At 33.2% G+C, this 15,311-nt stretch overlaps 1 long non-coding RNA gene across 2 annotated transcripts in view; it reads left to right on the plus strand.

The window, feature by feature from the left end:
* LOC136288777 (uncharacterized) overlaps positions 1 to 15,311 on the plus strand; it is a 598,691-nt gene that overhangs the window by 466,902 nt on the left and 116,478 nt on the right. For both annotated transcript variants that reach the window (XR_010720576.1, XR_010720575.1), the window contains exon 6: positions 4,179 to 4,227. This is a non-coding gene — a long non-coding RNA (uncharacterized lncRNA). The remainder of the gene's footprint in view (positions 1 to 4,178; positions 4,228 to 15,311) is intronic.

Raw genomic sequence — 15,311 nt, forward strand, 5'->3', positions numbered from 1 at the left:
GAATATTCTTTAGGAGATTAAGAAAAAGGGATTACACAATTTAATGGAACATTTTGATTTCTTCAGCTGGCATTTTTTCGTGTCTTTAAAGAAATGTTATGAGATTGACAAAGGTTTTGATTTAGCAAGAATAGAAAACTGTTGTGAAATGACTGTTGTTGGAATATTGCAAAAATTAAAGCACATGAATCAAACATAAGTTTGTGAATATTAGCATTTGGCATTTTTTTTAGTATGACACTGATATCAGGAAAATTACAGAGCAGTCCTCAATAAAATGCATTCCTACTGCTTATATATTAGGCGTTACTTAAACCTTTTTCCAGCTATGAAAGAACTAAACAGCACAATAGTCTATATAATTATTACCAATCTCTTTTACACCATGCTGGTTTCCTAAAATTTAAGAAATGGGAAAGGAAATTGTATTCATAGAATAATAGAATCATTAAGATTGGGAAAGATCTCAAAGCTAATCAAGCCCAACCTTTCACCAAGCACTGCTCTGTTCACCACGAAACCATTTGCCCAAGTACCACACCTACATGTTTTTGTACACTTCGGGAATGATGCAACCCTAAGCAGCCTCTTCCAGTGCCTAACCACACTTTAAGTGAAGAAATTTTTCTTAATCTACAATCTCCCCTGATGAAACTTGAGGCCATTTCTTCTTGTCCCATCTCTTGCAACCTGGAAGAAAGGGCTGATCCCCCACCTCACTACAACTTCCTTCTGGCATTAGCAGAGATCAGTAAGATCCCCCTCGAGCCTCCCTTTCACAATGAAAAAAAAAAATCCAGAATACTTTAGACATTCAAAAGTAAGTAAATATTGGTGCAAAAAACTAATTTACATTTAAATGAAATGTTAAAATTTTCTCTTTCATAGCCTATTTGGAACATCCTTAACTTTTAATTTTATCCTTGTTTTGGAGTGGGTATCTCAGGATGCTACTATTGTGAGTAAAATAAGAATTTGGACAATATTTTTCTAGGAGTGAATTTAACTTTTCAAGTCTGTTGATACTTGGTAAAACCTTTGCAAAGAAAATTATAATTAATGGGAGATGGCAATACATACTGTTGGAATTCCTTCTGGAATTTGTCTTTGTATTAATCACCATAAAAGTAGCAGAAAATATTTTCTATGATGAATTTTAAATATCATTTAAAATTTAAATTGCAAAAAGACCATTGAAAGCAACATTTTAGTCCTTTTTTTTTTTTTTTTTTTTTCCTGTCCTGTTGAAAGGGAGGTACAGTATTATTGTCCAGTACTGAGTCATCAATAGAGTGATAGTTACTGGCTGGTAGTTCATATGGTGCCTTTAAACAGGGGAAGTTATCAAAGGAGTTTTCAAATGCAACAGTCTACCTAACTAAAGAACACTATCAGTGGTTTTTGCTGAAGTGATATCTCAATAGAAAAAAGCCTTTTGATATTATAATATCCTCTTTCTTGTTTTCTAAAATTGGGGTAATTGCAGGTCTGGTGAAATTTAAATAAATTTGTGAAAATAAGAATTAAAAACTTGATAATTGTTGAAGAAACATCCTGTAACTGTGGAAACTTACTAAGCATTTAAATTATTGCTGAATAATATCCTTGAGTTGTGGGTGCAAACTTAGAGAATAAATCTTTGGTTTTACATTAAGTAAAACCAAATTACTTCCAGGAGGAAGAGTTCCTGTTCTGTTTAAAATGCAATTAATTTCTGGCAATGCAATACAATGCACTATCTAATTGATATTTTCAATTTATATGCATAGAAAAAAAAATGTATAAAAAATGGCATTTTCATCTAAACCTGAGAGGATATTACTGAAACTCCCAAGGTGATTTTACCAAGCAGGAAATTTTATGGACAGAAAGAATATGTAACTTTTCTGGGTCAATATTTTAGTTCACAGCAAAAAATAATTATGCTTAAGGATTACTAACACATAATTTCCTGATTTAAGCATTTGGAGGCTATCTATATAAGAATCAGAGTGCTACCACAATCAACTAATTTTGTAAGGAAGGTAGTAATATAGGGGGTTTTGCACCCAATATCAATTCTAGGTAACTTTCTTCTCCAGTTGGTTTAAACTAGAGCAAAATAGTCTGGCATAATTTTCCCCACAGAGATTCAAAACAACAAAATAGAAATAAGTTGTAGTGAGCTTAATTTAGACTCTTAAGATTCTCTGCTTCCAAGGTATATTTAGTTTCAGAGGAATATTTTCACTTGTACTGTGATTCACCTATCAGAGTTCATATACTGCTGCTCTCCTAAGAAAAGGAAAGGCAAGAGAAATACAAAGTACAAAATAAAATAAAAAAAAAATAAATAAAATAAAAAAAACCAAAAACACCCCACCACTTTGTGAGAAAATTTGATTGGAGAAATAAAAGTAAGTTAAACACTTAGAACAGAGTTTTAGGGGGTTTTGTCCCCCCTAGCAGAATAGTAACACTGCTGCTAACTCTGTTGGTTGATGACTTCTGCAGAGACATAACAGACTGTTCAGCAGGTTGAGAGCCCTATGACTAGGTGTATTTTTATGGTGGAAATTCTGAGACCTTTAGTTTGGAGACATTGATGAGGTTCTTCTCGACCCATTTCCTTTTCAATGTTACATGTTCGGCTCAAACCCTTGTAAGAAGCTTTAAAAGTAAAAATAACCAGACTATTTTAATATAAAGAAAGGGTAAATATATATATATATTTATTCTCAGATTCTTTTTTTGAACATGTGTAAAATACTTCAGGAAAAAAAAATGCCCATTTTTGAGTAATGAAAAAAAACCCCAAACCAACAAACAAGCCCAAAACCCAACAGCAATCCCTCAAAAACAAACAAACCAAACAATCAATGTAATAAAAAAAAAACCCTAAAACCAACAACAACCAAAAAAACCCACAAAACTAATTTATCTAGTACAAACACCATGGAAAAATTGTTAGAACTTGGCAGCACTGCAAGCACTGAGTGGATAATCTGTTAATAGGATGTCTTGAATAATTTTAAGATTACAGAGGCTACATGCTTCCTCCAAAGCATGCAGACTACCATTATAGCATCTAATATTCTTCTTTTATATGTTAATTATCATTAACATAAAACTAACATAAATTTTATATTATGTTTATGCATGATTTTTAATGCATCTTTCTTTTCTACTATTCAAAGAGACACATTTTTACCTTCTGTATCTTCTAATATTTATTTACCAGATCTTAAATTTTGAACATTAATCTTTGTTAATGTTGCACAGGAAAGAGAAAAATGCCTGTAGACAAAAAGTTGGAAAGTAATTTGCTGCAGGAAAATCAATTTTAGATTGTTCTTATTAAGCTAATGTGTAACCTCAAACCTTATTAATGGAATAAGCATGGTTAGAGTATTGATAATTTTAACAAATCTTAGCAATTATAAAGAAATGCATCCAGTTCCATGAAATTAATGTTAATTCAATGATGCGTCATTTGTATTTGATGATCATAAAGGAGATTTGCTGCACTAATCTGTTTTCTTCCTCTGCTTTTATAGAAAACAATCCTTTCTTTGCACCCCTATGTTTACAAACATCCATGTCCTGTCAGAGTCTCTATTTCTTTTACCCTGGTGCACTTTCCTCAGTCGTCATAGAGCATTCTGATCCCTTTCAACCGTGAAAATATATCCTCTATTATTATTTTAATTATTTTGATTTTCCCTCCTAGAATTGAAATCCTAAAACATGGCCTGATTTTTTATTGAGCATTAAAGTAATTTGTTTTTAAAATGAAATTTTTATGTTCAAATAAACTTCCAAGTCATAATTTAAAATGCTCTGGTGTGCAGTCTGAACTCTTCTGCCCAGATGTCCCTGGATTTCCATAGAAAATCACAAATTCTAATTTCCAGGAGAGAGCTTAAAATTGATTTTTCTTCAAAACACTTTTGGGGTGTAGGGAGAGGAAGATTGAACACACTTGAAAGCTTAAGCTTTTATTGAGCTGCTTTTCTGACATAAAATGTGCTTCTTTCAAGGCATACTATTGGAGGTTTAAGTCAATTGATACTCATGTAAGGCATATGTATGTTAATTATTTGTGGTTTTCATAAGTATTGAACAAGCATTTACTTGTTTTTTTGTATATCTAATGTCTGACTACTTATTGTCAATGGTGATTGTTTTGTGTTTTTCAGATCTCAGGATAGTGTTGTTTTGATTGTGCTCCAAACCTGCAAGCTCAGGGTGAGTAATAATTTTTGTTATTTCTTTATCCTGAATTAGGATGGTTCTGTGAATAACTGTTTTCTAGCATAGGATCATATTTCCTGGCACATAAAAAACAAACAAAAAAACCCCCCAAACCCCACCCCAAAAAATCAGAAAACCAAACCCAAAAAACCCCCACCCAGTCTGTGATAACGTCAACCAGTAATACCAGTGATTAATTAATCTCTATTTGTTTCAAGATATTTTTTGGAAGAAGGAGTTTCTTTTCACTTAGCCTGTAACAGTAAAATGAAATTGTTCATGTTTTGCTTGTTTGTTGTGTGTTAAATAGTTTGACTGAAGATGCCATTGCATAGCTGTACTTCAATGTTCTATCTTGCATTTTGAGACTAATGTTAAGAGTCATCAAACGCAGAAAGTGATGTAATTTCAGAGCGAGAGAGATAACATTAATAGAGAGGCAATGACAGAGGTTTTTCAGATGTAAACTGCATTTCTGTACATAAACTAACTGCTGGGAAACCATCTTTTAGGAACGAATTAGGGCCAAACAGCAGAAAACAGTAATACTATCATGTTATACGATTTATCAAAATTATTTCTTACTGTCAGGATTTTTATGTTAAAATGTGGAGGAGTGAGAGATAAGATGGATAGCTGTTATAATGAAAACTAAAATTACTGGAAACCTGTGGTTGCCATAAATCAATTTTTATACTTTTCCATACACTGTGTTTTTGAGAAACATTATGTTTAACATTAATTCAATTGAACAAAATACATTGATATTTAGCATGTTCCTGAAATAATTTAATAAATAATTTAATAAATAATTTAATAAAGCTATTGAGACAAACAAGCTTAAACAGGTTACCAAAGTATTGTGCTGTGTTTTAAGCTTGTTTCATAATATTAAACATAACAAAGTAAAGTACTAGTTTCATAACAAGGGACAATATGATCAGCATTCAATTGAGATCAAACTCATGAGTAAACCTTATTTGTAAAACACAAATAGCTGTTGTAGTGTGCATACATTAGCAGCAAACAGCACTTCTAGACAGTGGAAACCTAAACCTAGGAGAACAGGTCTGTCAGCTTTGCTTTGTGTTTCCACTCACTGTGTGAAGGTAGTAGTTCAGTTTTGCTATGTTGCTACTTCTGTACTGAATTATAAATTTTGAGTTTTATGGCATATTTCTGTTTCAAAGGCTTCTTGTGAAAGCCTAAAATTTAAAATTTTGTATTACCAATTTAAAAAATCATGTAAAATATTCTTTCTTAATATTTGGGCATCTCTGGTGGACTTTGTTTTCATTTTGTTTCAGCTGGTTTTCCACGAGGTTTTTTCTTTTTGTTGTGCTTAGTCCTTCAAAATGGAACTGATCATTGCTATCCCACAATTTTTTGTCAGTAAGCAAAACTACTATCATCAATACTGTTAATTGTATAGATAATTGCCTTGTGAAGCTTGTTAATTTCTGGTGTTTGAGGAAACACTGAAAGTCTATAATAGCAATACACTGAAGTGACTGTTAGAGGAGCCTCACTGTAATACTGGTATATTAGTTGATATAAGATTTCTGGTAACATTTTTTCCTTATGTTTTGTACAACTGATGCTATATTAAATACACACAAGCATATACGTGTATATGTATTGTGTATGATGAACCCTAATTTTCAAAGATAGAAATATACAAAGGCAATAGTATCTCATCGTTTGAGGAACCATCTGTGCTAAAGGATTTTTATGGGAATGAATGTAGGAGGCAGCTAAGCAAACTGCATTAAATAATTGATAAATATAATAAAACTATGGTAAAGTAAGGTGGAGGAGGATTTGATATTCAAAACAAACAAACAAACAAACAAAACCCCAAACAAACGAATTATACAAAAAAGAAATCATTAATTTTTTTGGGAAAATCCAGGAAAATGTTCTCAAAGCTTCAAAAACCCAACACTGTAGAAAGAAAACCCAAACCCACAAAAACCCCAGTTTGTAACCTCTTTAAATTGGATCACTTAAGTTTAGCATAGTTGGAGCAATTAAAAAAATGCATCTGGTAGGGATTTAATACGTCTCTTTTCTAATATTATCATCTTACCAATCTACTTAAAGTAAAAAGATAAATAGTCTAAATAATTCCTTGCATGAATTATTAAAGTTCAATGATGTCTATAAAACATGGGATTCTCCTCAGCATTGTTTGTAAACTGTACATACAGCATATTTGTCAGAGAACTTTCTTACATTGTTTTATTGGACTGAAATTTTTATACATTAAAATGATCCAGATAACTAAAGTAGAATTTAGAATGATACAGACAGGTACAGAATATTAAAGAATCCTTGCAAAATTTGGATCAAAACCATGCTGTGTTGAGCTAGAAGTTTAAACCAAGGTTTGTGGTATGCCTGATTTAATAATTTATTATAAAAACTCTAAAAACATGACACAGGCAAAGCTAAGTAATACTAGTACTGATTTTCTAAATCTTACTATGTTGTTTTGGGTTTTTTAATGGCACTATATTATGTATATTTTTAAAAATATTACCTAATAAATAAATTATTTCAACTTTCTTCTTCACGTAAGAATTACATGATCATTCTTATGGAGATTTGAAGAAAAAAAAAGAAAAAAAAAGATTAACTGATACAATGGAACCAATGTATGAAAATATATATTTAACTGGAAAATGAATACCAACACATCAGTGGCAACCTCTAATTGCAGTATTTATATTTTTATACAAAGTAAATAAATAACTGTTAAAATAACTAAACAAATCTAAGTAAATGAAAGCCCCTACGAAAACAAAAACATAAACCCTTTTAAGGGAGAAAAATCTTTTTACTCTGTTCTACTTTTTTACCATTTTTTCTAGTTGTCTCATAGTTTGATTCTCAATTTTTTAAACTCCTTTCATATACTTTATCTGTTGCCTCATGATTCAAGAAGGAAAATAAAATTTCAGGACTATGGCAAATTTTCTCAAAAAAGCTACAGATCAGCCACTTGAATTTGCAATATATTCCTTTGGAAAGATACATTTATTTTTAAACAAATATACAGTTGAAGAAAACAAAAAAATAATCTGTTTCCTGACACCTTGTGGATGATCCGAGATGAGTCTGTAAGGGGCAGCATACAGCTCCAAAAATTGTGAAGAATGTGTCTCTCCCCTTAAGATGTTAAGCAGCTGAATCAATTCTGCTAATTTTCCATACTTATCTTTATCACCTTTTTGGTATTTTTATATCAGTGAAAGCAGTTGCAGGAGGGAAGTAGACATGAAGAGTGAGGTTGAGATTTATTTTATGTTCAGTTTGTGATTTCTATTTCTGCAAGCTGACACTTAAGAAAATAACTTCCATCAATCTGTGTTCATGACATAACTTTTCATCATCCCAGAAATATCAGCGTTTTTAATTTTTTACCATTTCTCATATTTTTATATTATCTAGAAAACAAATATAAAAAACATGTTTTTCCATTTTAAAATTAATCTTTTTGAAGACAGATTTTGCAGACATAATCTCAAAATGCCATTTAACATGAGTTTGTCTGAGACTTGTATCACAAATTATTAGATATATATCTATCAGTAGACTTGCATGTTAACTGGAAATACCTTGATTGTAGTTACTGCTTTTAACATTGTATTTGGAGAACTTTACTTCTAATTACTTATTTATATATGAATGGATGGAAAGAAATACAAACAAATACGGGCATATATACTTAAAAGCATATAAGTCATTCTGAATACATTCAGATTTGATCCTGTATAGTCTCTGATTGCATTTTTGCTTTATAGATAGACATGTGTACGTGCATACATAGAGATGTGTATTTTTGCATCTTTAATGTATAAAGTAGTATTTTTCTAAAAGCGCTGTAAAAGTGCTTAACCACTTGCTTGTTTAATGTCAATTTTAAGCATGAGTGTAATAAAACATGGAAAAGTAGTACAGCAAATTTATCTTTTAATATTTAAATATTTCTAAATATTTAAATACTTAAATACTTTTAATACTGGGTTAACTAATATATGAAAAGATGAGGATAGATATTTTGCATGCCATATCATGGTAAAAGTAATAGGTCGTATGTAAATTGGGAGCAAGTGCTGTTCTTTTTGGGTTTTTTGAAGTCACAAAAAATAACTCCTACTGTAAAAAAAAATCTATCTTTCTGAAAGATTAAAATGTACCACTTAAAAAAGTTATTTATTTTATTTGAAACCAAAAATAGTCACTAAATATTATTTTTTGTTAAGGAATAGAACCAATGAAAGTTAACCAACTTGGATAAAATATGAATAAGGAAAAGAAATAGATTTTATACTGAAAACACTTTCTTGTTTTAATAAGCACACTTTGAAAATATTGATTAAAAGTCCTACCATGGCCACAGCCTAGGGAAAATTATCATTGGAATGATGATACGCAGTCTTGATGATATTCTCTTTTCTGCCTCTGAGAATGCCATTGCGTCTCTAGGGAGTATGATTATTTCTGAAATTAAAATCAGCTTTAAAAGAAAATCTAGTTTGTATTTTATTTTCAGATTGATGGAGTTAAATATACAATGAGAGAAAATATATTCAAACACACATCATAGACTCACATTATAATCCTCAGGGGTTTGCAATGATTATGTCCCGTGCTTTAGAAAGAACTTTGTTGTTTTCAACCAGTAATTGTTGTCCCTTGAAACTTGCTTAAGAGACAGGGTTTGTGGACAAAAGACAGGGCTTATAATATGTAGCCGCAAGAGATACAAATTTGTTTGAAACTAAAGGAAGTTGAACAAGGAACAAGGAAGGAACACTGGTGTTATACAGCTAGATGGGCATCAATTTTGGAATAATTTTCCCCAGTTACATTATTTGAATTATTTGATGGGTGGCAGATATGCATCTCCTGGACATACTAGCAATCACTTGTAATGGAAACAATCGTCACTGGAGTATTAGAAATGTTCTTAGACTGATATTCTAAGATGTTCTTGAACATCTTCGTCAATTCACAGCCATCCTATTAAACACAATTTTTCTTGGTTGCTTTCAGGTTATGGGAAATGGAAAGAAATGTTTTGAACCAATTACCTTGTATTTATAAACTGTGTCAATATCTGCATTTGTAAGGTTAGAGTTACTCCTTTTTTACAAAGGATGTGGAATAGGAAATGTAAATTATAAATTAAAGGTACAATTTTCTCTTTCATTCAAGCCCCTAACATTACAGATCATATGAAACAGAGAGGACTTGAAATGCAACATAGCAAGAAGTTTTCCATTTATATTAATAGAGATCTACTAACTCTCCAAAAAAATTTCTCCCCAAGACCAAAAGATACTGTAAAACCATTTTGTAATGCTGCAAGAGATAGGTCAGCCTCAGGACAGCTGGCCTCCTGACCTGGTAGACAGGGACAGGGAGCAGAATAGCCAGCCTCCCCTGTAATCCAGGACAACACAATTAGTGACTTGATGAGCCACTTAGACGCTCTTATGCCAATGGGACCAGACAGGATCTGCCCTAGGGTGACGAGGAAGCTGGCAGAAGAGCTCACCAAGCCACTCTCCATCACTTATCATCAGTCCTGGCTCACCAGGGAGGTCCTAGATGACAAGAAGCTACCCAATGTGACCCATCCATAAGAAGGGCTGGAAGGCCTACTGCAGGAAACTACAGGCTCATCTTGGTGTGGCAAGGTTATGGAACAGATCATCTTAAGTGCCATCGCACAGAACCTACAGGATGGCCAAAAGCTCAGGCCCAACCAGCATAGATTTAGGAGGTGCAGATCCTGCCTGGCCAACCTGATCTCTTTTTATGACCAGATGACCTATCTGGAGTGTGGTCCTCTGAAGAGGGGTGTGTACCATTGGATTGATGGGCCAAGTCTGGTGACATGGGGTTTATCAAGTTCTAGAAACAGGTCCTGCCCTTTGGCCACGACAAAACCTCCTTCAGCACTACAAGCTGGGGACAGAGTGGCTGGACAGGGCCCAGGCAGAAAGGGCCCTGAGGGCAATGACAGACAGCAGCTGAACATGAGCCAGCTGTGCCAGGCTGCCAGAAAGGCCAGTGGCATCCTGGCCTGTACCAGCAGTGTGGGCAGCAGGACCAGGGCAGGTATTGTCACTCTGTACTCAGCACTGGTGAGGCCATACCTTGAGTGCTGTGTCAAGTACTCAGCCCCTCAATATAGGAAAGGTGTTGAGGTGCTGGAGTGTGTCCAGAGAACAGCAAGGAGGCTGGGGAAGGGTCTGGAGAAGAAACCCTGTTAAGAGCAGCTGAGGGAGCTGGGGTTGTTTAGCCTGAAGAAAAGAAGGTTCAGGGGAGACCTCATCACTCTCTACCCTCCCAGAAAGGAGGCTGCAGCAACGTGGGGGTTGGCCTCTTCTCCCAGGTTTAGGTTAGACATTAGGGAGATATTCTTCACAGAAAGTGTGATTGGGCATTGGAATGGACTGCTCAGGGAGTGGATGGAGTCACCATCCCAGGAGGTGTTTAAGAAAAAACTGGATGTGGCACTTAGTGCTATGGTCTAGTCGATTCTGTGATTAGAATATTAGTGACACACAGGATATACCTGAAGTAAATGATAAAATTACATTACAGATAAACACGAAACTTTTTTTTTTCTTTTCAGTAAAGAGTAACTATTTCTCTTCTTTTCCTAAAAAAAAAAAAGGAAAAAAAGGGGAAGGGGGGGAAAGAAAAGTAATGATGCTTGAACAACTTTTGGGTTTTTACAAACCTGAGAAATATTCTTCTGGAGTTTTTCCCAAAACCTAGTAAAGATTACTATTAATGTTGGTGGTCTGCAATTGAAGTCCTTTTTCATGCACTTCTAAGGAGCTTGATCTTATAAATCCTTGTCAGTCAGGTCAACATACTATATTTTCTTAGGTATGCAGGTATTTATATCTTTCATATGCATTATTTTCAAAAGGCTTGTAAAAAAACATAAAATAAATGAGTCACTAGTTTATGCCACTACCTTGCACAAATTGACAGGAAGATGCCAAATAAATATCTAAAGACCTCAATAAATGCCATATGCAGTATCCTATTTACTGCTTTACGCATTGGGAACTAGAATTAAGTTCACTCTTTGTTGTGTCCTTTATTTTCTCTATATATTTGTCATGAAAGAGGAGAAATAGTAACTTTTTCTCATTGCAGTACTGAAAGTGCTGTTGAAGCACTAGTTTATCAGAGATTTGATAATTTAAAATTCATATTGAAAATAGAGAATTAAAAATAGACTGAATATTTAAACAGTTGCTAGGATATTGTACACATGCTTCAAATGATAACGTCCTGCCTTTTCATCTTCATCCAGCTTCTGCTCATGAATGAATCAGATTTCCCAGGGAATAATCTTCTTGAAAAGTATCTCACGAACTGTCAACATTTGTGGATCTATAAAGATTTGAGCTGAAATCTGATCAATATTTGTTTGATGAAGTTGCAAAATAAGCAAACATTTTTTTTTTCCATTTCATACACAGTTATGGTTCGTTTCCAGAAGTTAAATTAGAAGCTGTCATGTGAACGTACATGTCCAACATGGCATTTTCTCAATACTTCTTATCTCTGAACAAATATTGGGACAAAACCTGCATTATCTTTCAGGGAAATGTTGTACTTTGAGTGTGTGCATGTGCATATTCTGTTGAAGAGTTCTCCTGAATCTTCATTCTCAGTAGGATATTGTATAAAAATAAAATCTGAAAAATTGAATAATGAAAAAAAGCCCCTAATATTATAGTCTGCTTGGGATGTTGGATCCCACAAATGCATGATTTCCTGCACAGATGGAGGAAAAAAATACTCAGTGGCTCATTTTCAAAGATTTACTCAACATATTCATTCACATTCACTTGGGCATCAAGCACAGCAAAATCTGATCTCAACTGAGTATTTCAGAATTTTTAGGAGAAAAACACTTACATATCATTTAAACAAATACACAATTAACAATAATTTTAGTCCTAAAGAATAGACTGTTAAATTATTTTAATACATAACTCCAATTAAATATAGCATTTTGAATAGATGCATCAAAGAACACAACACAAAATCTATGTCAGGTCTAAGATTCAGCTGTCTCAGCATGAATTTGCCAGTGGTGCTTGCCTGCAAAGTTCAAGTGATTTTTCTTCTGAACTAGTTTCCAGTGTCTGTCAGTCTGGTTGTCTGCTCCACTCAGCTCACTGTATTACACTGAAATGAAAAGTAGGAAAGGATAAAGAAGAAATTTGAAAACATTTCAAATTTTTTAAGTTTTAGATTTCATTATTGGATTTGTTGAGTAAATTTTCTCATGTATTTTGTGTCAAATTCAACCAACTTTTTAAATAATAATAAAAAATGCTGCATTTCAGAATGCAATTCCTTAGAAATTTTGATCTAATTTAAAAATTAAAGTGACTAGAGAGGAGAAAAATAAAGTACATGTCATGTGCTAGAACATGTATTTCTGTGTACTTCTGGCAGTTTGTTCCAGTAAAATCTCCTCTCTGTCCACTGGCTTTTGTCTGTTGATAAATTGCTTGCAGCACATCCGAATGTACAACTTGAATAGGTGTATGCAACTTCTAGGATATTGTTTTCTTTTTCGTTTTTCCCCCCCATGACATCAAAAGTGAGGAATTTATGTACTATGACTTGTCCTTTTGAACACTGATAACCCTATCAATGTTTATCAAAGTTTTTATCTGAACTGAAACTTGGTATTTATTTGGATTGTGTGTATACTCAGAGGCCAAGAATAGCTTTTTTCTGGATCATTTTATCCATAATGAGGAATTAGGGGAAGAAAATAGAGGTAACCTGCATTCACAAACAGCACTGAAGTTTATTTATGTCTGCAAAAGTCTTTCAATACAAAGTAGGTAATTTTAGAGATAATAACAGAGGAGATTTCATTGTGTAACTGGGTGGAATTCAGCCCCCCATACATCAGCTTTACATGACAGATTATTAATAAACTGCCACTCTCATCAGCAGATACCAATTGGCAGTGACTGCCCTTTCTCAATTTGAATTTCAAGAAGTTTATTCTTAAGTATTCTTGCTCTCTAATACACAGTCTTTCAGTGCAAGCCATTCTCTTTATGCAGAAAACATACCTAGTTCTTGTGCAATATGGATTATTTAAAAAAAATATAGCAGAATAGTAGCACACAAATCAACTTTACGCATTTTGCCATGCAGAAAATGAGGACTGGAGAAGACAGGGTTATTTTTGTACCTGGACATATGGAAAAGGTTATTGGAAATATTCCAGTGCACAGTAGAAGTCAGACTTCTCTAAACAGAGAGACACAAGCATACTGTTATTAAATTATGGGGTTTTTCATACTTTAGGGGTTTTTTGCTTATAAAACCATTGAAAACCCCTTTGCAGATCAATCCCATTGAAAATCTCCTAAAATTTCCATTAATCTTAGAGATGGGTTATATCTAGATACACTCTGTATAATGGAATATCAGATAATCCCTTCACAAAGAATAGTTCTTTATGAATTAAGGAGCAAAATTATTGCATAATATGAGCAACATGTTTTGAGTCCTACCTTGTTGCATATTTAGGCACTTTGAGAAGATTTTCCTACATCAGATGTATGTGTTCTCTCTTCAAATTCCAAAATACTTAGGGTGAAATTGTATGATGAATATACAATGGCTAACACATGCAAAAGAAACTTCTGTGAGGGTCTGTCTTGGAAGAAAACTATAAAAAAGCTTCATCCCAAAATGAGTCTCAGGCTAAAAATATCCATTATTAATTAATTCATCTTAAGTGAACTGAAAAAATACATGTGAATGAACATTTCTTTTTCTTTTTCTTTTTCTTTTTCTTTTTCTTTTTCTTTTTCTTTTTCTTTTTCTTTTTCTTTTTCTTTTTCTTTTTCTTTTTCTTTTTCTTTTTCTTTTTCTTTTTCTTTTTCTTTTTCTTTTTCTTTTTCTTTTTCTTTTTCTTTTTCTTCTTTTTTTTCTTCTTTTTCTTCTTCTTTTTCTTCTTCTTTTTCTTCTTCTTTTTCGTTTGCTTTTGCTTTTGCTTTTGCTTTTCCTTCTTTTATGCTTTCCCTTTTGCTTTTCCTTTCTCATGCCTTTCCTTTTGTTTTTTCCTATTTCAGTTACAGGATTATATGATAGAACTGTAAAAGAGCAAGATTGGCCCATTGTCAGAGTATCATTTGCAATTTTCTTTACTTCTACATGAAAAACAAATTTCTTTATTTTTAAGGCTTCAGTTCCTATCAATTCTGCAACTCATAAGGAGATAATTGAAGTAATTTTCTTCCATCTATATCTCTTTTTAAATGTATGACGATCTAGGATAACAGTAATCTGGGAATGTTTGTTGAAGTTAATATAATTGGTAGGAGTTGAGTGGAGGCATATATCCTTTAGAAAGGTTCTTTGATGTTTGTACTGCTGCGTTTTAAAAGAAATTTAGAGAGGAAGAATAGGAGACAACATGAAGCTCTCACCACCAAGTCCAAATATCCTGCCATGGACAGGGACATCTTTCATCGGAACAGATTGCTCAAAGACCCTGACCTTGAAATAGTTTTAGGGGGACATTCACAACTTGGGGCAACCTGTACAATGTCTCACCACCTTCATCATAAAAAAATTCTTACTGATGTCCAGTCTCATTCATTATTTAATCTTCTAAGTTATTTAGAAAATAAATTAGACTAATCTTTCTTATTTCTACCAGGTTTCCTTTTTGTCATTCCCAGAAATTCCATTTCTACATAGTTTTCTTTAGGTGTCAATCTTGACTTTATAGTCTCCTTCCCCATACATCTGAATGCAAGCCTAATTTCTGGAGAAAAGCTGGCTGAAAAATAATAATCACTTCTCTTTTTTAATTTTTTCTTTTGTGGCAGCACCTCTGCAGCCTCCTTTACTTACCCATTTCTAGACATTTTAAACATGGAATCTACCTTAAGTATCTTAAAGAAATGTGACTACCATTACTGTATTTTTCATGGGCTTTTTCCTCCAGTTTCAATATGGTAAAAAATGCTGCAATCTCAGGAAATGTTTACCCT

This window comes from Chamaea fasciata, unplaced genomic scaffold (assembly GCF_029207755.1).
Source record: "Chamaea fasciata isolate MVZ Bird 193981 ecotype frontalis unplaced genomic scaffold, bChaFas1.0.hap1 SCAF_4, whole genome shotgun sequence".
NCBI classification, from domain to species: domain Eukaryota; kingdom Metazoa; phylum Chordata; class Aves; order Passeriformes; family Sylviidae; genus Chamaea; species Chamaea fasciata.